Genomic DNA, 26351 nt, shown 5'->3' on the forward strand with positions numbered 1-26351 from the left:
TTAAGTGTAAAGATATTTTTTTCTCTTCTTTGATGAAATGTTCATAATAATGTTGTTGTATATGTGTTTTAAATTGAAAGGTTGATTTATCAACCAAACAATTAATAATAAAAAAAATACATTGTTCACCTTATTTGTGATTCCTGCTTTTTTCATGAACGTCCCTAATAATTTGTTGATTGGTAAGGATATAACATCTCCCACAGATCATGGGAACTAGTATCACATATACATGCTCCCAAATTGATATCCAATTCCATCACCTCCATCTCTGGAAACCTAGTCCGAGGGAGCATGGGAAGGGGCAAACTGTCAGAGGTCCACCCTTTACCTCAGTGACCGGCTCCTGATCACCATGGAAACGATAGCACTACCTATGTAACATGGTCCCATTACAGAACATGCCAATCAAGGTTGTGTGGTCTAGTTGTTTCCCAACATCACACCCAGCTTTCCATTATCCCACCACACAGATTCAACAAAGGGAAATGTGTCCAGACAAACTTTGCATCTCAACTCAGGTATTCCTCCCTGACCAATGCTGTTTCTTCCTGCTAAACCTATTCATCCTGACTTAATTTGCCTAATGCCTCCCACTCCTTTTGTGTTCCGTTCCCGATTCCTGATTTGGTCCTTGGTACTATTCCTCTCCTGTTATCCTGCTGCCATCGGGTTCCACCATTTGTCCTTCGCTTGCTGAAAATCAACCTGGTCCTTCTCTGATGGTTTTTCAAAGAGTGCCTTCTCCCTCGAGGTCCTGGCATACCGGTTCTCCCCCTCTGTTCAGTCATCCATCATAGAACCATTGGTGAGGTCTTTGTGTTCTTGGCACCTTATACAGAAGTTGTTGTTAAACTTCCTGCTAGTACAAACATCGTCTCTTCAATCAAACAAGAAGGTAAGTGGACCTTTTTACAATACAATATTGTAGTGATGACAGTATGCTTGGATGGGGCCCTGTTATGCTGAACTAGGGTGTGAGAGAGAGGAGGCCTTGCCTCATCCGAATTCAAGATCTCCCCCTTCCTTTTTGAATAAATGCATCTGAGAAGCAGGAACAGCCAACCAACATGGGTCAAAATGGTGATGCTTGTCTGGCGGTTTGCTGCTTTGCTTGTACCAGGTCCAGTTCTACTCCAGGCTGAACCACAAACAGCTCTTCTTACAGGTAAGGGACTGCACTCTGTGTTGCCTTGTACTTCTTTTCCTTACTTAACTGTACCCATAGGTGTTATCTATGATGTGTTAGTACTTCCAACATTGCTTTATATTCCCTGCTATAATGATGCCTTAGTAAGCTTTGCTCCATTGGTCACCATTTTATTTTACCCCCATTACTGCTCTATATGTTCTGCTTTGCTTAACCATAACTAAGCTTTACTAGGTTATGCTCTACTTCCATATGCCTGCAAAGCTATTTAGAACGTCCATATGTGTTCCTATGATATACTTTGCTATAGTAAATGCACCAAATGCGCCCACTTCAAGTATTGCATATTCACCTAGCATATACATTGAACTGTTCAAGATGTAATATGCATGGGGGGTATGTACTGTAGAGGAGCAGACGATTGCATCACGTATAGGCTCTGCCCCGCATCTCTGTCATATTGGAACGACAGCAGAAGAGCCCTACGTGTGACACCAGGTACTGTCCCAATACTGCATCAAGTGTATGAGAGACGTTATGCACTTAGACAACTGGATCAAATGTATCCACAAACTGAAAGAGTAATGGACGATCTGCAAGAACCATTAAACTTTGAAGAACTATAGAAAAAATCTGACACTGCAGAGTAACGTCATAGAGAGAAGACATAATGATGCACTGAAACGGTGTAAGAATACTCAAAGAATAAAGACGTAACTAAAGGAACAAGAGAAACATGTCATTGAATATGAGGAAATCATGAGCACCAAAGAAATAAGTGAAGAAGGATGAAGTGAATGTGTACATGCAGAAAAGAAAGGTAGATGAGACATACAGAAGGTTATTGCAGTAGAACCTTTCTGTAAATAAAGCATCCATTATGAGAAGATGGATATCAGACTCGTGTTGAACCTGATCATGCTACCTCAGAGACAGACCAGGGCTGCGGAAGTCAAGACACGCTGGAGAACAGCTTTGTGTGAAGAACAAAGAAGAGTCTGTTGGCCTGGGATCAAGGATGCCACATCAAGGAATACTTTTAAGGCACAAAGGGAGTCAAGAGGATCAACCATGTACAAAAGGCTTATTTCTCTTAAATTAAGTGAAGAAGAAAACATTTGCACGTGCCAAGTATTGGACAATCGAAGATGAAAAAAGTAAATGTGAGATGGAGTGATCAAGTCTCCAGAGGCGAAGATGAATAATAGCATCCAGCACAATTAAATCAAATAGCAGTAAATAAGAGGACGAAATGGACAAATTCATGGTCTCCTCACACGTGACTCAGAGGGAAAAAACAAGGGCTATTCATTAACACTCCAGATGAAGATAATGGTGTATCTACACTCCCTTAAAGGTCCCAGAGCAGAGAGCTGTCATGACCCTTGCCCCTGGCCCTCACTGGCAAGTTAGCCTTCCAGTTAGGGCCAGGTGAAAGGCCTTAAAACCTCATCCAAGACTCTCTTGGAGTCAGTCCTGGCGCCGTTGGCGCCAGGCTCATAACCATCATGAAGACCAACGTTAGAATTAGACTATTTACTTGGGACTATTTAACTTGGGGGGTTCAGCCAACATGAAGGCACACACATAGCTCAGTTACAATGAACTGAGCTATGCGGTCTAGTCTTTTGGGTGTGGCAGGCCTGGCACTACTTTACCTGGACTTCTTTACCTGAGACTATTTAAACCACACCCAAACAGCAGAACATGCTTTGCGTTATTCTGCTGTGGGCAGCGTAACAATCACTGTGTCCAGTTCTTTGATGCCAGTTTACCTGAAACCAAAGACCTGCAGAGAGAGAAAGAACACTACGAAACTTACCTGGAACAGTATCCTGTCTTCAATCCATCGCCGACTTCAGTTCCACTAACCAGAAGGTACGAACTCCATCATCCGGCACTGCATGCCTCCTGGAATACTATAACCTGGAAAGAGGAGAAAGAAAGACAGCATTAGTAAGCGTTTACTCACGTTTCCTCCTGAATGAAGAAAGCCACACAATTCTTACCTGGGTAGTCATCTCCTGCTCAGTATCATTGCTGGAACATTACGGCACTCAGCGAGGAACATCGCAACCTGCAAGGAGAGAAAAGACACAGGTTAGCAATATAAAAGGCGAAACAGCGCCACGCATCGCGCATTACTCACCAGACAGCATCGCGCACACCACGCTTTCGCCTACCGGCCCATGCTCATCTTCAAACTGCATGACAACACCAAAATACCTTTCCATACCTAAAAGGAAAGAAGCAAGACATTATTATTCGAACTAAGAGGAACATAAGAACTGCATATAAAGACTGTAAAGCAGCAAACCTACAGAGTCGCAGCAGGCCTGGATTCCCACAGGGGGGGCTTGCACCAGTGAAGTAACTCGGTCGCTGCTCGCCCCCCACCTCTACGCACCCCTGCCACGAGGATCAGGACGGAGAATCCACCTTTCACAATATTAAGGTGAGGAGAGGGCCCAAGGAGCAGGAAGGAGTTGAGGCCAAGGGAGGTGGGAAAACAGAAAGACAATCTGGTATTGAATCCAGCTCTCCTATATTGCAGACCCATCTTTAACCAGAGGCCTTACCAAGGGACCGGGAGAGGGTTTGAGACGGCAAATCATTTAACCAGGGCTGGGTGGCGTCCCCGTGGATACCAGATGAGCGTAACAAGAACAGGCTGCAAGGTCAAATATAAAGAAGAAACGTTGTCATAGGGCCAGACTGATGAGAGATGAAGGACTAAATGGGCAAGTGGGTAGTATTCTAATGTTGTCCTCCACTCCTGGGTTTTGTTTTACTTACGTGCTGCTAACGAGCCGAAAGTCCATGGTTGGAAGAGAATGCTAACCAATCATAAGGGTCTAAGTAGCAACATGCTATAGAGTGTGCACAGGCCAATCCGCTGCTGGTATTCTACTATAATTTGTATTGTGAGCATTTACAGGTGGGACGAGGCATGCCTACCAGATAACCAATCCCTCCCTTAAAAAGGTTAAGTTTGCCACGTAGGATGATATCATAAAGTACGCATATCTAGGTATAACACCTTTGTGCAATCAAATTAATGGTGTGCCTGTGTGGACTACAGCTCGCTGTTCTTCAGATTGCCCTACTTTATTGAATCCATAATAAAGTATTACTTTGCCATATTCTTTGAGTCTGTCTGTTTAATGAGTCTGTGGTCATTTATTAATTTGCCCCCCCCCAGATGAATCCTCATGAAACCATGCAAAAGAAGTATATGGCCCCTTCAGATTGATCCTGCAAAGTCTGGTGAGGTTTTGTTAAGTTATAGGGGGGGTCCCAAAATGTGTGGTTTTTCCCATACACGCAATGGAAAAACAATTTTGCTCATGCATACAGCCCAAACCGCTGGATGGATTTTCACCAAATTTGCGGCAGGAGTAGCAGATTCGTCCCAAAAGCATGCTTTTGAAAAATGTGGGGTGAATCTATCCAGTCGTTTTTTTTAAATGGCCAAAAAGTAGGTCAACAAAATTAGTGATACCTGTGTTCGGTCCGCAGACTCACTTCCCTATTCGCTATGCGTACACCCTCCTGGACCAATAAGGGGGCAGCATGATGTCCGCCGACATTGTATGCGCCCGCTGATTGGATGGTGAAAAATGTGAGCTGCATCATATATTTTGAAACCGGTGCCATGTTGAATTCGCGGACATCTCCCGTTGTCCGTGGACAGCGCTCTAAAAACATATTAAAAAACACAATATTGCACTTGCCAAACTAATCAAAAAATGTCCTGGGCGGTGGGGAGTGATGAAGATGGGATGGGATATGTCCTTAAAAATGCTACAAAACAGGTGGATTTCCTTCTCCGATGTCTGCGAACAGTTTTGGACAATTCTGTGATGTCCGTGAACATCTTGGCTGTTCGAGGACAACTCTGCCTATTTCTGCATTACATGGTTGGTGAAGAGCAGTTTTTGGATAGTTTTTGGATAGTTTTTTATAACTTTGGCGCCACTCAATGCAACTGTATGAAATATTGTAATTCTATTCTAGACCTGATTGTGAATGGTTTTGCAAAGTGTGTGCCGTTTTGTCAAGAGGGAACAAAATGAAACTGCATCAAATCTTGTAATTCTATTCTAGACCTGATTGGTAATGGTTTTGTAAACTGTGGTGCTGTTTTGTCAAGACTGTCTTGGAGTACTGTCCTGGTAGTCCGCGACTGAGTACAATGTTGCACACAGTGCATTTCACTTTGGTACCTTTAGCCTTTGGTACATTCCCAACAGTGGTAAAGAACTGCCACACCCATGATTCTCTCTGGGTGCTAGAGGTAGGCACTTCCTCTACCTCATCTTCTTGGTCCTCTTCATTGTCTTGTGAAGTACTGTGGTTCTTTTGTTGTCTAGGTCCTCCAGCTGGTGGCGGTAGTGGTGGTGGTTCTTGGGGAGGAGGGATGGCAATAGCTAATTCAATTTTTAAGATAAATAACAGTTTTGCTGATATTCCTCCAATTATGTGCTCTGTACTAGATTGTTAATGGATAATGAGCAAGAATAGATGTAGGAGCTTTGCAAGGGTACATTTTGAGCTTCAAAGTTCCTAGATCAGCTGAAAATGTAGTTCTGAAACCGTCACCGCAGCACGGACCCATTCGCGAAGTGCAGACGCGTTCGCAAACATGTCATGCTATGCACGCGCATGGTCACGTGACGCTGGAAAGTCCACAATGCCGTCAGACGTTCACGAAGGTCGATGGACACAACAGTGTAAATATTTGCAAAAAGTGTACAGATGTGTTAATAATGATGCTAGACGTTGGGAAATGGTAGAGCTTTAAGGTGAAACTTTATAAATTGAACACAAATGTTGCTATATTGCGGTAAGTATGATATTAGTAAGTTGTAGGAAGTTAGCGAGCACTAGTAAAAACCCTTTAAATTCACTGAAGAACTTTGTTAAAGGGACGTTATGTTTAAGTTGGACTAATAAAAGCCTATGAAATTCAATGAAAAAACTTTGTTAAAAGGACGTTATGGTTACAAGTAAAACCGAAAAACATCAGAAATTCGCCAATTATAGTAAGCTAAGCAATCACAACTCGTGCCACCACCATGGACTGATAAGACTAACACCCAGGACATAAAAGATGACATCACAAATCTCATTGATGACACACTGTAACAGTGATGTAACTGTAACTGTAACAGTGTCTTATGACTCTGCTTATGTGATGTTAACTGTACACGCAGGATTGTTACATTGGAAAAGGAGGTGTTTCTTCTGCATAGAGGGCTCACCTGTGCAACATGCACCGCATATGGACAAGCTTGTTAAAGTACTAAAGCTTCCATTGGCTATCGCAGTTGTGAAGAGCGCAGCACATACTAAAAGGGCAGATTTGAATTATCGCGGAAAACTATGCTGCAAACGTAGAATCCAAAAGGTCAGCATATTTCCCAACTGTTTCTGATTTTGATGTAGAATGTGTTAAACAATTATCCATATGGTGCATGATAATACAGGAAAGGTTTAATTTGTTATCAATTGAACAATTAATTAAGCTACAAGGTCGAGCATCACAGGAAGAGCAGGATCTTTAGAAAAACAGGGGTGTTCTTTATCGCCCACAGAGGCTTTATGGAGACAGGACAGCACTGGAAAGCCAGTTCTGCATCTAGCATTATTGAAAGTGGCACTGGAGCAGCTACACTACCCAATGGACACAACAAGAGAGTCTCTTGCTGCCACAATTGCAAAAGACTGGTTCTCACCAAATGTATTGGAACACGTACCACAGTTTATTGTGTACTGCATCGTGTGTCAAGAAATCACAGGAGGACACTCTATAAGAACAGTGAGAGGAAAAATCCCAAGGCCTAATGGCCCCTTCAGCATTTACATATATATTATGTGGACACGTTGCACGAATGCAACCTCTATATGTACATGCTGGTAGTAGTATGTCCATTTTCCAGATGGCTTCAGGCAGGTCCTTGCATGTACCCCAATGCTGCATGTGCTGCCAAGTTTCTCATGCGCAAAGTATTTCCAAGATGGGGTGTGTGCGATGTCCTGAGGTCTGACAATAGACCGCATTTTGTAAATGAGGTTTTTGAACAATGGTACTCCTATTACGCATAAAACACATGTTCTCTTCAGCCTATCACCCACAGATGAATGGAATATGTGAACGTTTAAATGGACTCCTTAAAGAAAAGATAGCAAAGATAAAGATTACCTTAAAGAAGGAGTGGCTTCATTGTATACCCCTTGCTTTGTTTGCACTTCGAAATCAGCCAGTTTCAAATCACCACCTAATTCCTCATGAGTTGGTGACTGGATGTTGCATGATACTAACCCTTGCTCCTCCCACTACAACAGAAACTGATGCCAATAGTATAGTGAGGGGATGAGATGCATGATTATTTGACAAATATGACCGCTAGTATTTCGTTTCATTTCTCAACCGATCAAACATTGGAGGGAAGGGCGGAAGAAGATTGAAGAAGGCAGCCCAACTGGTCATTTGAGTGGACTTTTAAAGCAGCCTAGTTTGTACCCAGGGGGCCAGGTGTTAGCACAATGTTTTGTGCGCACTTGGAGTAAGCCCCGTTTCGAAGGACCATACCTAGTAGAGGAGGTCACACCCACTGCTGTCAAACTAAAGGGAAGAGTCTTGCTACACCTGAATGACATGGAAATCTACAGACCCCGACCCCTCTGGCACCCGTTGACTGTGAAGCAAGAGAAGACGTTCTGTGCATGCTGACCAAAATGGCTACCAAGGGCAAGGGTAAAGAATTTATGGGGTAAACATATTCTAGAACTAAACTGACATTTCCTCAAGGTTAGTGGGAACTAAATGGACTTGCTGCAGTTCCAGAAACATTTTCAGCTGAACTAAAAAACAGAGAATACATCAAGGAGAAGAGATAAATATTACAGTGTATATTTTGCACTGCATGAAATAATATAGCAACTTCGGAACAATTCCCAGTTGAAAAAAGCAACAATATATCTGTACATAGAATTTCATGTTGCCCAGAACTGTAATGTTACACACACATTTGAATGTTCTGTTCATCTATATTCTTCTGTCTTATACAGCTTTAGTAAGACAATACGTGGAAGCAGTTAAGTTTTTTGAGTATCCTAAAAACGGTCCTATTGTTCACTAAATTATTGTTGCTATTTTGATAGAGTATTTGTTACTGTCAAGAGTAAAATCTGAAAAATAAGTAGAAGTGAATAAACTGAATGAAATAATTGGGATTTTGGAGTATATAAAATGCACATTCACAAATATCACAATACCCTCAAGCTCAGGGATTGTATCTCTCCAGCTCAGAAATCTCTTCACTGGCTCCCCATGGCTGCACAGATCAAGTTCAAGGCCCTCTGCATCATCCACAAGGCTTTCTGGGGTTTGGGACCACTCTACCTCCAACGTTCTCTTCCAAAACATCTTCCTTCTCGAGCTCTCTGCTCATCCACCTCCAACTCTCTGAGGGTCAGACACTTCTCCAAGCAGAGAGTTGGGGGCAGATGTATCTCCTCGGCTGGGACTTCCCTCTAGAACAGCCTCCTTGCCTCTCTCAAACTTGAGCAGAACCACCTCCGGTTCCGCAAGCAACTCAAGACCTTCCTTTTCGCTTCCGCTTCCACTCTTCCCCTCTTCCTCTCCTCTACTGATGCACCTGACAGGGCCATGCACTGGTCACCTGCTCACCTTCTGAACTTGGTTGCTCCTGCATGCCCAGTTTCCCTTGCACTGCCTCCGGGCTACCCAGCACTTAAGGGTCTGTATCTGCAACCCTACAGTCACTTCTCTCTGCATTTATGAACCACCCTCTGGCTGCACTTGTAGGGTTAATTGCACTTCCCCGTACCCTCCCCCTGGTACTTCTCCCCTTTTCTCTTCCCCACACATGCGCAATCTGATTGACACAAGGCCTCAAACGATCGTTATTTTGTCCTCCTTTTGTTTCCCCCTCCTTGTCTTATCACGACTAGAAAAACCTGTGTACAGGCGCGTTATAAATGCCACATCATAACATATAATTGAGTGTATGAGAGACATTATCCACTCAGATAACTGTATCGAATGTATCCACAAACTGAAAGAGTAATGGGCGATCTGCAAGAACAATGAAACTTTGAAGAACTGTACAAATAATATGACAACTGCAGAGCGATGTCATAGAGAGAAGACATAATGACATACTGAAATGATATAAGAATACTCAAACAATAAAGGCGTAACTCAAGGAACAAGAGAAACATGTAATTGAATATGAAGAAATCATGAGCACCAAAGAAATGAGCGAAGAAGCACAAAGTGAATGTATATACGTAAATATTCAAGTTAGATGAGATGTATGTACTGCCCTACAACCTATTATTAAATAAAGCGGCCATAATGAAAAGATGGATGTCGGACTAGTGTTGAACCTAATCAAGCTTACACAGAGACAGACCAGGGCTGCAGAAGTCAGCAAACGCTGGAGAACAGCCATGTGTGAAGAACAAAGAAGATTCTATTGGCCTAGGATCAAGGATGCCACATCAAGTAATAATTGCAATCACAAAGGAAGTCAAGAGGATCAACCATGTACATAAAACTTATTTGTCTTAGATTAAGTGAAGAAGAAAATATTTGCAGGTGCCAAGTATTGGACAAAGATGCAAAAGGTATATGTGAGATGGAGTGATCAAGTCTCCAGAGGCCAAGAGGAATAATATCATCCAGCACAATTAAATCAAATAGCAGTAAATAAGAGGACAAAATGGACAAATTCATGGTCTCCTCACACGTGACTCAGAGGGCAAAAACAAAGGCTATTCATTTAAACTCTGGATGAAGATAATGGTGTATCTACACTTCCTTAAATGTCCCAGAGCAGAGAACAGGCTGCAAGGTCAACTATAAAGAAGAAACTTTGGCACAGGTCCAAATTGATGAGAGATGAAGGACTAATTGGGCAAGTGGGTAGTAGTCTAATTTTGTTCTCTGCACCTGGGTTTTGTCTTATTGATGTGCTGCTAACGAGCCGAAAGTCCAAGGTTGGGAGAGAATGCCAACCAATCATAAGGCTCTAAGTAGCAACATGTTTTACAGTGTTGCACAATCCAATCTGCTGCTGTTATTCTGCCATAATCTGCATTATATGTATTTAGAGGTGGAACGAGGCGTGCCTACCAGATAAGGGGCATCCAGTGACAGTACTAATTCTTATATGATATATAGGTACATATATTCCCCTAACCAATCCCTCCCTTCAATAGGTTTTTAAGTTTGCCACTCAGGATGACATCATAAATAACGCATATCTAGGTATAAAACCTTTGTGTAATCAAATTATCAATGTGAATGTGTGGACTGCAGCATGTTGTTCACCAGATTGCCCTACTCTATTGTATTGATAATAAAATAGTACTTCACCATATTCTTTGAGTCTGTCCGGTTAATGAGTCTGTGGTCATTTATTATGGTAATTCCATTCTGCGCATGATAAACGCGTCAAGGTGATATTGCACAGTAGCATTAGACATGTGGTGTTTTGCCAGTTGTGCATGTATTATGCATGTGGCTTGTTATGGAACCTCAGCTACAATCGCTTGCACTGGGATAAATCTGTCTGGGCTATTGGGACTGAGTCCCCAGGCTGATTTTATGTTGCACAATCCAACAGCCTCCTCTATGATTTAGGTCTCTTATGTAACCTTTGGAGTTGAATAAATGCTAGCAGGACATGAATATGGGAGAAATATCTCACAATAACATCGCACCTTCAAGCTGCCAGGCTGTCACTTTTTTATGTAGTTAAACAGATTGCGCTATTACCCTCCCTATCTGTGCTATCCTATGGCGTTCAGGTTTTCTATACAGTCTATTCCTGGCCAGGTCACTCTCAGCCCTCAGGCTTGACAAGCTCAGAATTCATATTACAATGCTAGCCTGCTGTTACATGTAAATGTATGCCCAGGCAAATAAGCTAGCAAACTTCAAAGGTTTGCCCAAACTAGTCTAGGGCCCCCCATTGCATACAAACATTACATTTTGTAAACAGTTTCTGTTCTTCAAATATGTTCCAAAACACAATGCAATTATCACAAACACTTAAGACATTCTTTTCTTTCTGCAGTATTATACTATGGTCCACCTAACAGGACTGACATGCACTTATGCTAGCACAAAACATCCCTCTGTATCCATCTTTCCCCATTGACTGTAGCACCTGTTTTGTCTTTCCCATCCATTTATCTTTACCTTGCTCATATCTTTCCTCTGCAGAATAAGGTTTGGATACCTGTAGTGGGAGCAAAATACGCCAATTTACGGTGTACATGCTCTGAGAATACTAGGGTGGTGGCTTGTTGCAGTATAAATGACACATAACATAACATATAACATGATAAATCTTTTTTTTTATTTACACATGTTATGGTTTATACAAACCTTTCATGAAACATTCCCTCCCTCCCTCCAATCCCAAAACAAAATCATCACATGATTATACACAATTCTTTTCCCATCCCACTCATTATAAATTCCCTCCCTCATAAATCCAAATTAATAACAGAAAAGTGAACACTATCCTAAGCCTCCTGTCTCATTTAAGATCAAGTACCTCCATAAAAAATGGAGTTATTGCTAATACCACTTTCACTTTTTCTCCCAATATAGCACCCTCCCACCATTCCTCTTTCGTTAAGGCCCTGAGTAAATCTAACCATGAGGGCATGTCACACTTACATAATCACAACCAAGCACACAGGCCGCTCGTGACATTCTGACACTACTGTTACTACTGTAGAATGGCTAACAAGTCATAATAACATTGTACAACTGCGCTGTTATCTTAATGAACATTTAGACAAGTCCAGGAGTGAATTCCTGAAGGGTATGTAAAGAGAACAACACAATTGTCAGGGCCCGATCCAAATCCACAATATCCTCAGGGTCCTGACGGGAACACGTTTTGCCTCCTGAGCAGCTGTACCCATTGAAAAGCATGGTAGGCCTAGAAGAAACGCCAGATGTGCTATTGCCCAAGGAATGCCCTACTGACAGCTATTTGTCAGGAAACAAGGAAATACCACCCTACTTGTCTATTGAAGGAAAGTATGGATATATTTTTCATTGAATTATGTTGGACACCTAGAGGGGGGTATGACCTGGTGGGAATGCGGAACTCCCTAGCGAAGCGGGTTGAGCTCTGGGATGGGTTACAGAATTATGCCCATTTGAGTACACTAAAAAAATATTAGTTTGTGTCACACAGGATGTATTCATTTAAGAAGCTGCAGGGCTATCTGAACCTCTGCCCGTCAAAGAGACTTAGGTGCTTCATTATTTTACTGAAAGTTGCCCAAATTCCTACCCTGACTGTGACAGGCATAGTCAACAAGGTCCCTAAGGAAGAGCGATATTGTCGACTATGTAAACTGCATGATACCGCAGAGTCAGCCAAACATCTTTTGACGGCATGTCCTACATTGTCTCATATTTATGATCGTCTTCTTGGGAAATATGTCCATAACCTGGAAACAATTGGGGAACTATCTTTCTGGCTTTACTGCAGTAATACTTTGAGTACCCGATTGTTTACTGTACTCTATAATGTTTGGTTGAACATTGAAATGCTGTTGGGCATCGCAATATAAGTAAATTGATGTATGTTAACCAAATGAGTTAAATTAGTCTGCTGTCATATTAGTTCTGAGAAGATAAAGGGGAACATCTCTTCCTGGATTGCAATGTTAGGGGTTGTATTTTACTCAATTGCTATTTGAATACATGTGATTTAGATTCTCACCTTACCACTTTGTATGCAATTATGGTATTGTGTTTTGGGTTACTGTTTCTCTTCTGCGCCCTTATAGAAAGAAACAATATGTATACCAAACTTTTTTCTTGATTTTGTAATAAATAGATATCATTTATTCAAACATATTGTTATGTTTGTTGAATTGCTCTCTATGATAACTCGTGTTTCGGCAAAACCATCGCCTTTTTCAAATCAGGGCTAGTTAGTAAATCAAAATAGATAGTGATTTTTTGAAAACATAAATTGACAATCATGAATCAGGTTGTTGAAACATTAAAGTAAATGAGAAATGAAAACATTTTTGTTATATTCATGCAATAATTAAATGGTTCAAAACAATATAAAAACATCTGGTTGGCCATTGGGGAGGGGTGAAAGGACGGATTGGTAAGGGATAAAAAATAAAACAACAAAGAGAGAAAGAAATTTGCAAAAAATTAAGATTAACGAAAACGTTTTGAAGTACATTGTATTTGAAGGTAATTCAAATATTCATTTAAATTACATTGGGCCTCATTACGATCCTTGCGGAAATCGAAAAACGATGGCGGAAATGGAATACCGCCATCGAATACTGATCGTTGCGATTATGACCCGTCACCGTAAAGTACGATGCCATTAGCGACACCGCATTGAACGGCAACGCAAACTGCACCAAGTACGCGCACGCGCGCCTTGCAAAACCGCAATTTCCGCCATGGCGCAACGGTACGCGAATTATGACCCTAGCGGACATTCACATAACGCCATCAAGCATGGCGGAAAGTACCATTCCGCCATGGGGAGAAATACGGCAACGTGAATCAACCGTACATGGCCCAACTGAGTGCCTGTACTCCACTCCCTGGCCACATTGCACAACTCCACGCAGGCGCAATGAAGTCACACCATGCAACCAGTGAAATGTACAAGTCACCCATGCATGCCAACGTACAAATGCATGCAGGTGCCCCAAGTGCCTTGTGAGTGGGCATCCATATACGTCATGCCACCATTGCCGTACCGATGCAGCACAGGCATCTGAAGGCACAAGTACACCAAAATGAACAGAAAGATAACATGCCACAAAACAACAACAGTCCCCCATCGCTTGCCACCAGCGCAAGGCAACATCCAAAGCAGTATCCTGAGGGAGATAGCACCAGCCCTGTACTCTCGCCAGTAAACAAACCAACCATCAGCAAAAGCATGTACCACACAAGTTTGCAGAGTGACTGAGCAGCCAGGCAAATCACAAGAGTGGCCAATGGAAGCAGCAAGGCACAGATGGCACGAATACAGAAGCTATTCCAATGGACATGACCCCAGTCACCCTCCAACAAACGCACGCAAACACAGGCACATGTGACCAGCCATATTCCGATAATCCCACCATTCCACCAATCGACCTGGCTGACAGGCACCAGTTGGGCAAAAGCTAATCCCCCGCCCCTGAGCAGCACATCATGAAAACAGTCACAATGGCAGCCCCTATCCGTGACCTTACAGTGCTACGCAGGCAAACGCGGCCAGGACTGTACCACGCAACTCAACTCTGAAGGCGGAACACAATGCAGAACATCACACCATACACAGCGCCACAAATCGGAATATGCTACATTACCTGCAAAGAACAACGCAACACGGCAAATAACAGAACATAAATTTAATGCACATCCAAATCACAAAGGCCATACAGCTATTTGCACATAAACTCAAAAACAGCAATCATCACTGAGGGCCGCATCCGCAACAAATGACCAGCTTCCACTTGTGTGACGCCCTGTACCTTCATGGTACACAGGGACTACATCAACGTTCCAAAAGGCAACATGGAAGCGCCTAGAACCGCAGGGCCGTCCCATGAGGTAGGCACTAGTCCAGCTGAAAGGCAGAAATGTTGCACCTAGCCACCAGTACTGCGTAAGGGCATGTGGGCCATTGGCGATCGTCCCATAAGATCGTAATGGTGCTTCACTGATTAACTCGAAGCTGCAGGTGCCGAGAGTAAAACCCATCTGCAGGAGTGGCGTACAGATGGCAGCTGCAAAAGAGCAGGAGATACCTGTCACCCAAAATGAAACAAAAAATAACTGTATGGCCTTCAGAACTCCGGATGCATTACTCATCTTCATTCAACACACCAAATCTACAACCATATGCATGCTAGCCCGCTCTAAAGGATCATTTACACCCCGAAATCACATGCGAATCAAAACGAAATAATTCGAGGTGAATACACTATTACAAACGTCTGTTTGTGTGCATGCGTCTGTTAAGACAGAATCCATCACATGGGATTAGTAACGTGCATAGACACAAGTGTATTATGGCGCGTCGAGACAGGGAGGATCCAACAAGGGCAGACAGACGATGGTCCCACTATGGCAACTTAACATCACATAGCGCAGGGGAAGGGGATCTATACCAAAAACCCATGTACATGGCAGACTCTAAATTGAACCATCTGTCCATGCATCCATCCATCATGCCCTCATCCCGCCATGAAAACGCATGAAGATTCACTCACATAATATTTGAGACTTCCATTGCGTCTGTGCGTAATGCAGTCTGCAAAAACCACTGTACTCCTGGCCGGATCTGTAGTGTTGTGAAGTAACATGGATTTGGGAACGTCCTGCCTTATCGTCCACTACGCTATTGCGCATCCCATTCAATTCATATCATTCATTGCTTGCTCGTAATGGGCCCTGTCCCAAGGGCATTCAACAATAGAACGCTACATTTCCAGGCAGACCTGTGGGCGTCTCCTTGCCGCTAGTTCAAAACCAAAAGCGCTGTCCTTCGAATTCCTCATTTGCAACATCACGTCGAAAAGGCATCTGTGAACGCTTGCATTCACAAATACATCAATGTAGTGCGGCTGTGTGTGATAATGCTAACTGGCTACAATCACAAATGGGACGCCACGCCCGTCAGTGAAGTTCGTTACAGTGCTGCATGAGGGTCCGCCGTCGATCGAGCCCTACATACCACTGACCCTTCACAAGTTTGTTCGCGACTACAAATATAGCATGTGTAACAATGGGACCATAGCATAATATACATTCAAAGTACATTTCACTGCCATCGGGATTTGATACATGATTGCAATTGCAAGATGCCATGCGGCTAAATGCAGCGTTTCGTGCGGGACGTGCTCGCCCAAAAGGGATTGCAGCTGCCACAGGTTCAATCAATCACCACAGGTGGAAGCCATACAGCCTGACAGCACATAAATTGCACACCCAACCCCCTCCCACAACCACACCCACCCCAAAATGCTACCGGCAGGACTAGCGATGTTGGCCCTGGGGGACCTGATGGCACTGCAAGTACTACAACTACAAGAAGATGACGAACACCAACTGCTCCAACAACCGGCCGCACAGAGGAGACGCAGGAGGAGGAGGGCAAGGCAGGGTCAGCAAGGCCCACCAGCACAGCCACTACCACCACGCAGGCAGCCCGCAATCCCACGTCTCTGAGCGAATCCGTTCAACCTCACTGCTGAGCAGATCCACACCCTCTACCGTTTGGACCGGGACACCATAATCGCCATTGTGGACATGACACATGCTGACCTTGTGAGCATGATAGATAGCCCAACCGCCATCCCACCCCTACTGAAGGTGGTGTCTGTACTCCACTTCCTGGCCACAGGCACCTACCAGCACACCGTCGGACAGTTGCATGGCATTTCACAGCCCCTGTTCTCACGGACAGTATTGCAAGTGCTCGATGCCCTCCTGGAGCACGCAGACGACTACATCACACTACCACGCTCGGACCAGGAGATTACCAACGCAAAGGTGGGATTCCATGCACTTGGCGGCATCCCGGGTTGCATTGGTGCCATCGACTGCACCCATGTGGAATTGGTTGTCCCTCATGCCATGGAGGTCCAGTACCGCAACCGGAAACAATATCATTCCATCAATGTACAAATGGTGTGTGACTCCAACAGGATATTTACACATTGTTGTGCCTGATTTCCTGGATCTACCCATGATTCTATGGTCCTGAGGAACTCTAGAATACCACGCTACATGGAGCGACACGCAGGGCACAGATCCTGGCTACTCGGTGAGTCTCTTTTCATGCATGACAATGTGGGGCATGTGATGCGTCAATGACCTGGCAGGAAGGGGGGGGGATGCGTACATAGCAGTCTCATTCAACTGACATCCTTTGTTGTCCACATACAGGTGATGCCGGGTATCCACTGAAGAGATGGCTCCTTACACCACTCCGGAACCCACAGAACCAGCATGAGGAGGACTACAACCATGCCCACTCACGTACCCGTGTAGTCATAGAACAGGCATTCGGCCTACTGAAGGCTCGTTTCCGCTGCCTCAGCAGGTCTGGCGGGGCTCTCCTGTACAGGCATGAGAAGGTTGCAAAGATGGTCATGGCATGTGTCATGCTACACAACATGTGCGTACGTAGAAATGTGCCCATGCCCCCTGACGCAGAACTGCATGCACCTGAAGATGATCATGATGAGGGTGGGGATGTGGCGGCACCTCAAGGAGTCCGTGAGGCACAGGAGGCACGTGACATTCGACAGAGCATCATAGATGCATGCTTCTAGCACTCACGCATGGTGCCTATTACATGGAAAGGGGACTTGTGGCACTGTGTGTGTCTAGTACATGCACAATGTGGACTGTACGCCTATGAAGGACTCGTATGCAAAGATCAATGTCCACACATCTCATTGGATGAATATGATGAAGTGTATTGATGATGTGAATTGGTTTATGCACCCAATGGACCCGCCGCCCAGAAAAGCCAAACACACCCCCTCCACCCTCCTACCTCCCACCCGAACACCAGTGTCCAAAGATGCATATTGTCCGTGGGTGGACGCTATTGCAAGCCCCCTCTCCGGGTATCAGGGGCACCCCTGGCTGTGGAGCGCAGGTTCCTGCCAGATCTACGTTGGGGGCTGCCCTGGACGGAACTTGCAACGGATGATGTCTCTGCCTGCTCACGTCCATGCATTTCCCTAAGGGTTTGTGACAGCTCAGTGAGCACACGGCGCACAGCGGCAAGTTCCCCACATACGTCTTTTGACGTCGCATGCAGTTCCCCCCTCAGGCTCTCGGTGCTCCTCTCAATTTGTGCTCTCAGGATCTCGGTGCTTCTCTCCATTTCTCCCCTCAGGCTCTCGGTACTTTGCTCTATTTGTGCCCTAAGTGTCTCAGTGGATGTTTCAATGGCTGCCCTAGAACCCCCACATTCATCAGCATGCTCCTTGAGGAGCGTGGCCAGTTGCTGCTGTTGCACGATCAGCTGGTCGAGGGACTGTTGCCTCTGCTGGGCCATGCCCATTTGCGGTGGTGTGACAGAGGGGCTGCTCACCACATGTTGCCTTGCCACAGGGCTTGTGGGGGTTGGCCAGTCATCGTCTTGGGTGTGCCCCTGCGTGGTTTCATCATGGTGTAGGGGATGGAACAAACAGGGGGATTGAGACAGGTCATGGATGGGTCCGACTTCGCCAGCACTGCTTTCTGTGTCGGAGCATGCTGGCATGACAGCAGTGTCACCTATGGTGCTGCTACCACCAGAAGCAGTGCCATCTGTAACATCCTTTGGGGGTACCTGTGGTGCTGCTATTGTGGACATGCTGGCTGCTGGGGTGCCTGTTGCAGTCCCCTCCAGTGTGCTGCCACTTGATTTCTGCTGCTGCCGTGTCTTGATCCGTGCAGCTGAGGTGGAGGGTCTTTGGCCGTTGGTCTTGGCCCTCTTTGCAGGTGTGCTGATAGGGGTGTCCTGCAGCTCGTCGTTTGTATCGGACCCTGTGGTGGAGTAAAGGAGGGCGAGCGTTATTTATGGGTGTGTGGAAGTTGGAATGGCAATGTATCACATGCATTGGGGTGGTACATGAGGGTGATTTGGGTCAGGCCCTTGGAGGTGGACTCATTTTTGTGTGGATTGAGGATGCTTTTATTTTGCAGCCTGCAGTTAGGGGGTGCATGCTGCACATGTAGAGGGTGGTTTTGGGATTTTAACTTATTTATTTATTTATTTATTTATTTATTGTGACTTTTGGAGGGCGCTATCAGGCCAATGTATGTGGACATTCTCCTGGACATGTGTTTCTATTGCACTATGGGGTCACATGGTACTGCACATGATTGTACTTTGTGGATTTGGCATTATTTCTTTTGGCCAACCTACCTGATTCTCCGGATGTCGGCACTCCTTTCTCCATCCCTCCGACTCCCTCAATGCTCTCCATTCCAATGGTGGAGGCACAGATTTCCTCCCAGGGGGTCAACTTGATGGGCGAATCTGATCCTCCCCCGGTAGCTGTGGCAATGTTTCTGTTAGCAGAAAGAATGCTCCGGACGCGTATCCGCAGGTCGTCCCATCGCTTTCGGCATTGCTGAGGGTTGCGGGGTGCGGTCCCCACCGCACTTACACGCTGTGCCACCAGGGCCCATATGGACTTCTTGTTGGCAAGGGCCGTCCTGGTCATTTGCGTGGAGAAGACGACGGCGGCATTCTCCTGGAGGGTCTCTGTGAGCACGGTCAGTTCCTCATGGGAGAAGTGGACCTGCCGCTTGCGATCACACGCTTTCTTAGCTACTTTTCCCATATTTATTTTTTTAACTGGAGTTGCTAACGGGTTGGGATGTGTCTCAGGGTCGGATTTTTTATGGTTGTGTTGGGATTCTCATTTTATAGGTGTGCGGCGTGCTGTTTCCCGTTCCGGCTACATGTTTTTGCTTCCGTTTCCGTATATTTACGGTGACCGTAATTTGCGCTGCCCGCTCATTACGGTGACCGCTAAGATGGGTGGCGGAATTGCACCTAGTGCGCCGTACGACGGCGGTAAGGGGCGTTTTGGGGTCATTTCCGCCATCGCAGCCTTTCAGATTCCGCCATGGCGTAATGCTCGTGCCCGATGAGTCGGAATTAGCCGCACCTTACTCCATCGTGCAATGGCGGAAACGCTATTTACGCTATGGAGGTCAGGTCTGTTGATTTCCGCCAGGGTCGTAATGAGGGCCATTGAAATTTGGTTTCATCAAATTTCTTACCTAATGTTTTAATTTGGATATTCATAATACTTGAAACGTTCATTACTGTGGACTCGAATAAGTCATGGGTTAAATCCCTGTAAATTCACACAAAAGGTAATGTTAAGCTTTACAGGTTGATTTCCCTTTTAATACTTATATACATCTGCTTATTTTTAACATTGCGTCAATGTTCCTGTACACACTACTGGTACATTAAGGTGCTCATTTTCAGTATTAGTCTACAGACTTTAGGTCCTCAAAAAATGGCCTCGGCTTAATTTAAATGCTTGTGTTGGTTTTACCATTCTAACATTCTGTTGTCGCTTAAAATTGCAAATATCAAATGGGGTAATCTTTAAGCCTCAACGCTGTACTGACGTCCTGATAATTTCTCAAAAAAACCTTTTTTCGCATCTGCATGTGGGCTCACATGTTTGCACTAGTTCCTAATGCAGCCCCCTATGGGGACCCGCCTGTACGCTTACCTTCAGCCGCGAATACTGTTTCAAATGGTCCTCGCGGTTCTTTGTCGTCTTCCTATTTACTTTCAGCATGATGTTAACTAGTCCTATCATTGTGTTTACTATGCTCTCCATGTTGGTTACCTTGCCTCACTTACGGGAGGCTAAGGACCACTTAACAACGTTCTTTTTACATATTAGCATGAAAAAATGACTTTTATATGTACGTATATTTGAAACATTGTGAGATACGAATTAAAAGAAAATATTTGTTAATCTCGTAGTTACGCACCAATAGATACTACGTGTTGCTAAAAGTTGTTTCCGACCTTATGTGTTCATATCCATGATGGAATTCTATGCGGGTAAATAATTACGTGTCTATTTTTAATCATAGTAACATATATGTGTTCCTTGCTTGTTTACAATTGGTCCTTTTTTTGTTTTCTTTGTCGCTGCCAACTTTTGGTCAAAAATGCACGGAAAAACACCAAATTGGTGACAATGGTCATTATTAATTGACACTCTGAAGTGTGTTGTTGTTGTCTGCCCCTGATTTAATTGGAGCTGAGACAGAATAATTAAAAAATTAGAAACGTGCTGGTCTGAAACGAGCCTTTACAGGGAAAGAGAAAATTTAAGTTCTTTCAAAATATGTGATAGCACCAATGTATAAAAATGATCAATTACATTAAGAGAGAATCCTTCAAAGGTCCTGATTTTTTAAACAGTCAATTTCATAAGAAAGAGGCCATTTCATGGTCTGAATTGAGACCCCTTTCTACTGTCCGAAATTTACATATCAATTTCGCTTCCTCTTGTCTGAGTTTTGCTTCATGATCACCTCCTCTTGGGCCCAAAGTCACTTTCTTAAGGCCTAGGAATTTTAATTTTTGTTTGTCTGTTAATTGGTGATTATTTTGCCAGTGTTGTGCCAATGGTAAAATATAGATTTTCTGACAGTCACAAACAATCGCATAGACCACAAACTTCATTTTACAGTTAATGGAGTCTAGAATTCTTTCACTTATGCCATATGAATCTTTGAACATCATCGTGTTGGTAAGTGCATATCTGCACATGCAACAAGTACCACATTTTCAGAAACCTGTTGGTGGTGGAAGAAGCCACGTAATAGTATGGTCTTTTTTAACTTCTGGAAGAAAAGAGGGACTGAGAATGTTTTTGATGGTTTTCGCACGTCTGTAAGTCACTGTTGGATTCGTTCCTATGTGGAAATCAACCTGTAAAGCTTAACATTACCTTTTGTATGAATTTACAGGGATTTAACCCATGACTTATTCGAGTCCACAGTAATGAACGTTTCAAGTATTATGAATATCCAAATTAAAACATTAGGTAAGAAATTTGATGAAACCAAATTTCAATGTAATTTAAATGAATATTTGAATTACCTTCAAATACAATGTACTTCAAAACTTTTCGTTAATCTTTATTTTTTGCAAATTTCTTTCTCTCTCTTTGTTGTTTTATTTTTTATCCCTTACCAATCCGTCCTTTCACCCCTCCCCAATGGCCAACCAAATGTTTTTATATTGTTTTGAACCATTTAATTATTGCATGAATATAACACATTTTTTTTCATTTCTCATGTACTTTAATGTTTCAACAACCTGATTCATGATTGTCAATTTATGTTTTCAAAAAATCACTATCTATTTTGATTTACTAACTAGCCCTGATTTGAAAAAGGCGATGGTTTCGCCAAAACACGTGTTATCATAGAGGGCAATTCAACAAACATAACAATATTTTTGAATAAAAGATATCTATTTATTACAAAATCAAGAAAAAAGTTTGGTATACATATTTTTTCTTTCTATAAGGGCGCAGAAGATAAACAGTAACCCAAAACACTTTATTGTTTTTCAACCAAAAAGGAGTAGAGGAACCGGAACTCCGTTGTTACAGTCTTTTGCAACCACCCCGAAAATCAGTGAACACATTACTAAAACAAACAGGGCGCTGAGGTCAAACCCTTGGGAAACCCACACCAGAAAGGTTCCTCAATCATTATCAATTATGGTATTGGACTGCTGTACAACCTTTTCTTTTCAGTCAGAGTATGTAATGAAGCTGAAGTTTAAGGCAATGTACATGAGCAATCACCCATGGTTTGAGAATAGGGCTATGAGGCTTAAATTGAAGGCAATTGTTTTCAGTTTGATATGGATTGGTTTTAGAGAACTGAGTTATAGCTCGTTTCTGTTATTAGTGGTTCTGCTTGTTATTTCATATTATTTTGTTCCTTTTTTCTTTATTTTCATATTCTCACATTATTATTATAGCTGATGTATTTTACTTTTAAGTTTTGTTAAGGAAATGATTTGTGTTTTATAGTGGATTTGAGGAAATCATTTTACGAAATTTTATGAAATTTCATTTAATTATTGAAGTTAAGATGTGTAAAGTTTATTGTTTTAAATTAAATCACATTTATAATAAATAAAATATGCAGTTACAACATTAAACGTTCACTGATGACAACAAATGAAGAGTTGCTTAAATTATTCAACAATCCAGAAGCAAGAAATCAATAGTACAACCAATGGATAAAACCAACCACCAGCGACTCTACTCAACAAGGTTTGCCAACCCACTCATTCTAAAAACATGAATTGTGAATCTTGGAGTTTTGGTTCCCAGACAAACCATGTGTTAGGCTGCAGGATATATTATAGCAACACATCAACCACTAGGTCCACCTGTCCTCCAAACTCCAACCAACCATATCAACCACAAAGAGGTATCTTGGAAGAAGACTCCAAGCTTGGCTGATGGCTTTCTTTGTGTTACCTTCCAGCAGGTAAGTAGCAGAAGCAGGAAAAGTACATCGAATGACAACCACCAAGCATGTGTCTCTGTAACCCGGTCTGACACCAACTAATGGACAAAGATGTACATCCACCACCATTCCACTACTAACATGCATGCATTCCAAACACATGCATACTATGAAGGCACATTCCTCCACTTTCTTGAGCTACACATAAGACTTACTGGGCTCCCTCTGTCAAGTCTATTATATGTTAGGGACTCCACAACGATTCTTATTTTTGACCACACGCACAATTACTTCTTGCATTCTGAGTGCTTCAGTCACCTTTCTTCACCCTCACCTGCTAAAAGTTGTCACTCCTTTGGTGGTATGCTTCGGGGGTCTGTAATTCACACAGTTTGTCTTGTGCCACGGTGCTACTTTATAAATGTGATGCTTTTGACTAGAGATTCCCATTCAAGTCATAGACTGAGAAGTGAATCCAAAACAAAAATGGTAATGGCTGGAATGTTTGGAATTAACATTAACCTCTGGTATCGCCCTGGGCAACCCTCCAGGCTATTGTTCTTCACTTGCCAAGACATTACAGAAAGGGGAAAGCTGATGTGCAAATCAGGCTCGGTCCCACCAAAAAAGGCGCAGTCCAGCCCGAACTGCTTGGTCACATCCATTCTGCACACCACAAGCATCCCCATCTATGTTTTGACCTCACTGGACGTTATCAATGAGGAGTAGCTTGGGTCTCTATGCCCAGCAGGCATGGGACCCACGTCTGGGCATAGCCATCCCACTCATGGTGACTAAAGCAAAACACAAGAGGTGATGATTGGAAGACTTCGCATTGCTGGGTCTAGAGAGCCACGGGTTGTATACCCCTGCTGCTTCACTTACACAGCACATGTGCTTAGCAAAGAAATGTCACTAGCTTTCTTCTGTCTGCTCTGTCTGCTTTGTGTTCTCTTGAGCAAGGGACAGACCCGTGAGACCTTGCTGTGTGGTATTTACTCAGAGCCTTGAGAGTGGCCTTCATCTTTTAGAGCAAACTAAGCATGTGTTGCCCGCTTGGATGGGCCAATAAGGAGGACACGCACATGGAGTGGAAACAAACAACTCTTTATTCATCTGATGTCTAACAGGAACTGGCGTTCTTGCGCCTTACCCAGAACTCCCCTCTTTCTTCCCGCTCCCCAGTACTAACTCCGCATTCCCAACGGCGGGGGCCGCACTCGTTAACCCTCGAGTGCCTGGCAACACCACCCCCGAACAAATATGTCCAAACATCAAAGTCAACATTCTTCAACTAATCTCACCGGCTTCTTGATGACTCTACGAGGTCTCTCGTCAAAGGTGCTTGGCCCGGGAGATTCCAGAATTCTTTTTTCCTGACTCCTTCTTCCCGGGTCTCTTCCCGGGGGAATCCACGAGTCATCCCGCGGCTCTCGCGGCTCTGGGGAGACCGACCGCTGGGGCAGTTCCAGTCCCTCCCGTCGGCTGTAGTGTCTAAATTGTTGACAGTTCCAGGTGACAGCTCTATTCTGGTCCTCCGCTGTCACCATTGTGCCTTTTACTGCGGTTACTCTCATGGGGCTCGGGGCAAACCGCGGATCTGTCTTCCTGGGTGTTGGTTGCTGAACGAGCACTTCATCCCCTATGTGAAAATCTGGTATCACCGCATGGCGGCGGGAATCAGTGTCCCGTCTTGCTTTCTCTTTTGCCTCTGCGTCCCTTTGGAGTATGTCTAAGTTGGGCGACTCCTCATATGATGGGTTGTGAGGTATGCGGGTTCTCACATTGTAACGGAGCATTAATTCCGCGGGTGTCTTGTTTGTGGCCTCATGGGGGGTGTTTCTGTAATCCCGTAGGAGTCGGCACAGCGCCTGGTGAGGATCGACTGCCTCTACTCTGGCTCTTTGTCTTGTCTTCTTGATTGACGCCATGAAGCGTTCGGCCATGCCATTCGCTTGCGGGTGGTGAGGAGTCACCTTCATGTGTTCAAATCCCAAGTGTTCCGCTAGTGTCCTGAATTCGTACGCGCAGAACGGTGGCCCATTGTCGGATTTGACTGTTTTCGGGATCTCCCACTCGCTAAACACTTCCTCAATCGCTGCCGCTACTTGTGGGAATGCGGTGGTGGTGACCGTCTTGACGATAGGAAATCTTGAGTGCTCGTCTATGAAAAGCAGGAGGTAGTCACCCACTTCCGTCGGCCCATAGAAGTCCATTGCCACGCGCTCCCATGGACGTTCTGGAATCTGTGTGTGTTGCAGTGGGGGCGGATGTTCTGGAGGGGCTGTGCACTGGCATGCATGACAGTTGCTCACCCATTCCTCCACTGCCGCATCTAGAAATGGGAACCAGACATGGCACCTCAGCTGTTTCTTTGTGTTGTCAGCTCCTCTGTGTCCCTCATGGGCTATGTTGACGAGCTTGTTCCTTAGCGTGGCAGGGATGACGATTCTGCACCCTCTGAGGAGGATATTGTTGTCTTTGACGGCTAGTTCCCTATGTATCCTGGCTAACCGCTCAATTTACTGTTTGCACACCCCCGGGTGTGCCAGCATTGCCCTGCGATGGTCGTTCCACTTGTTGGTGGACATGAGGCTAATGGCGAGGGCCATGGTGGGGTCAGCTGCTGAGGCGGCGGCAACCCTCTCAAGAGACAGAGCAGGTGGTAGTGAGTTGGCTGATATGTATTGTACATAGGAAACGTCCCCCTTCCGGGTCAGTGGCGCCCCGACGGGATGTCGTGATAGATAGTCCGTGGGGTTGAGGTCACCCCCAGGGCGGTGTACGATATCATAGTTGTATTCCTGCAGGCGGATGCCCCACCTCTCAATTCTGGGGGGCATTTTGGTGTGTGGCTTCCCAAATAGGGACAGCAGGGCTTGATGGTCTGTGATTAATGTAAACTTTTTTCCGATGATGAAGTTGTGGAAATGTTCACAGGCCCAGACTGCGGCCAAGCTCTCCTTCTCCGCCTGGGAGTAGACGAGTTCCAGGGTGGGCAGCGCCCTACTCGCGTAGGTGATCACGTGTCTTGGGTGGACGTCTTCCCCGCTGGTCTGGGCCAGGATGGCGCCGATGCCCACCAGGCTCGCATCCACGACAATTTCAGTGTGCCATGAC

This window comes from Ambystoma mexicanum, chromosome 9 (assembly GCF_040938575.1).
Source record: "Ambystoma mexicanum isolate Mex_15411 chromosome 9, UKY_AmexF1_1, whole genome shotgun sequence".
In the NCBI taxonomy this organism is placed as follows: Eukaryota; Metazoa; Chordata; class Amphibia; order Caudata; family Ambystomatidae; genus Ambystoma; species Ambystoma mexicanum.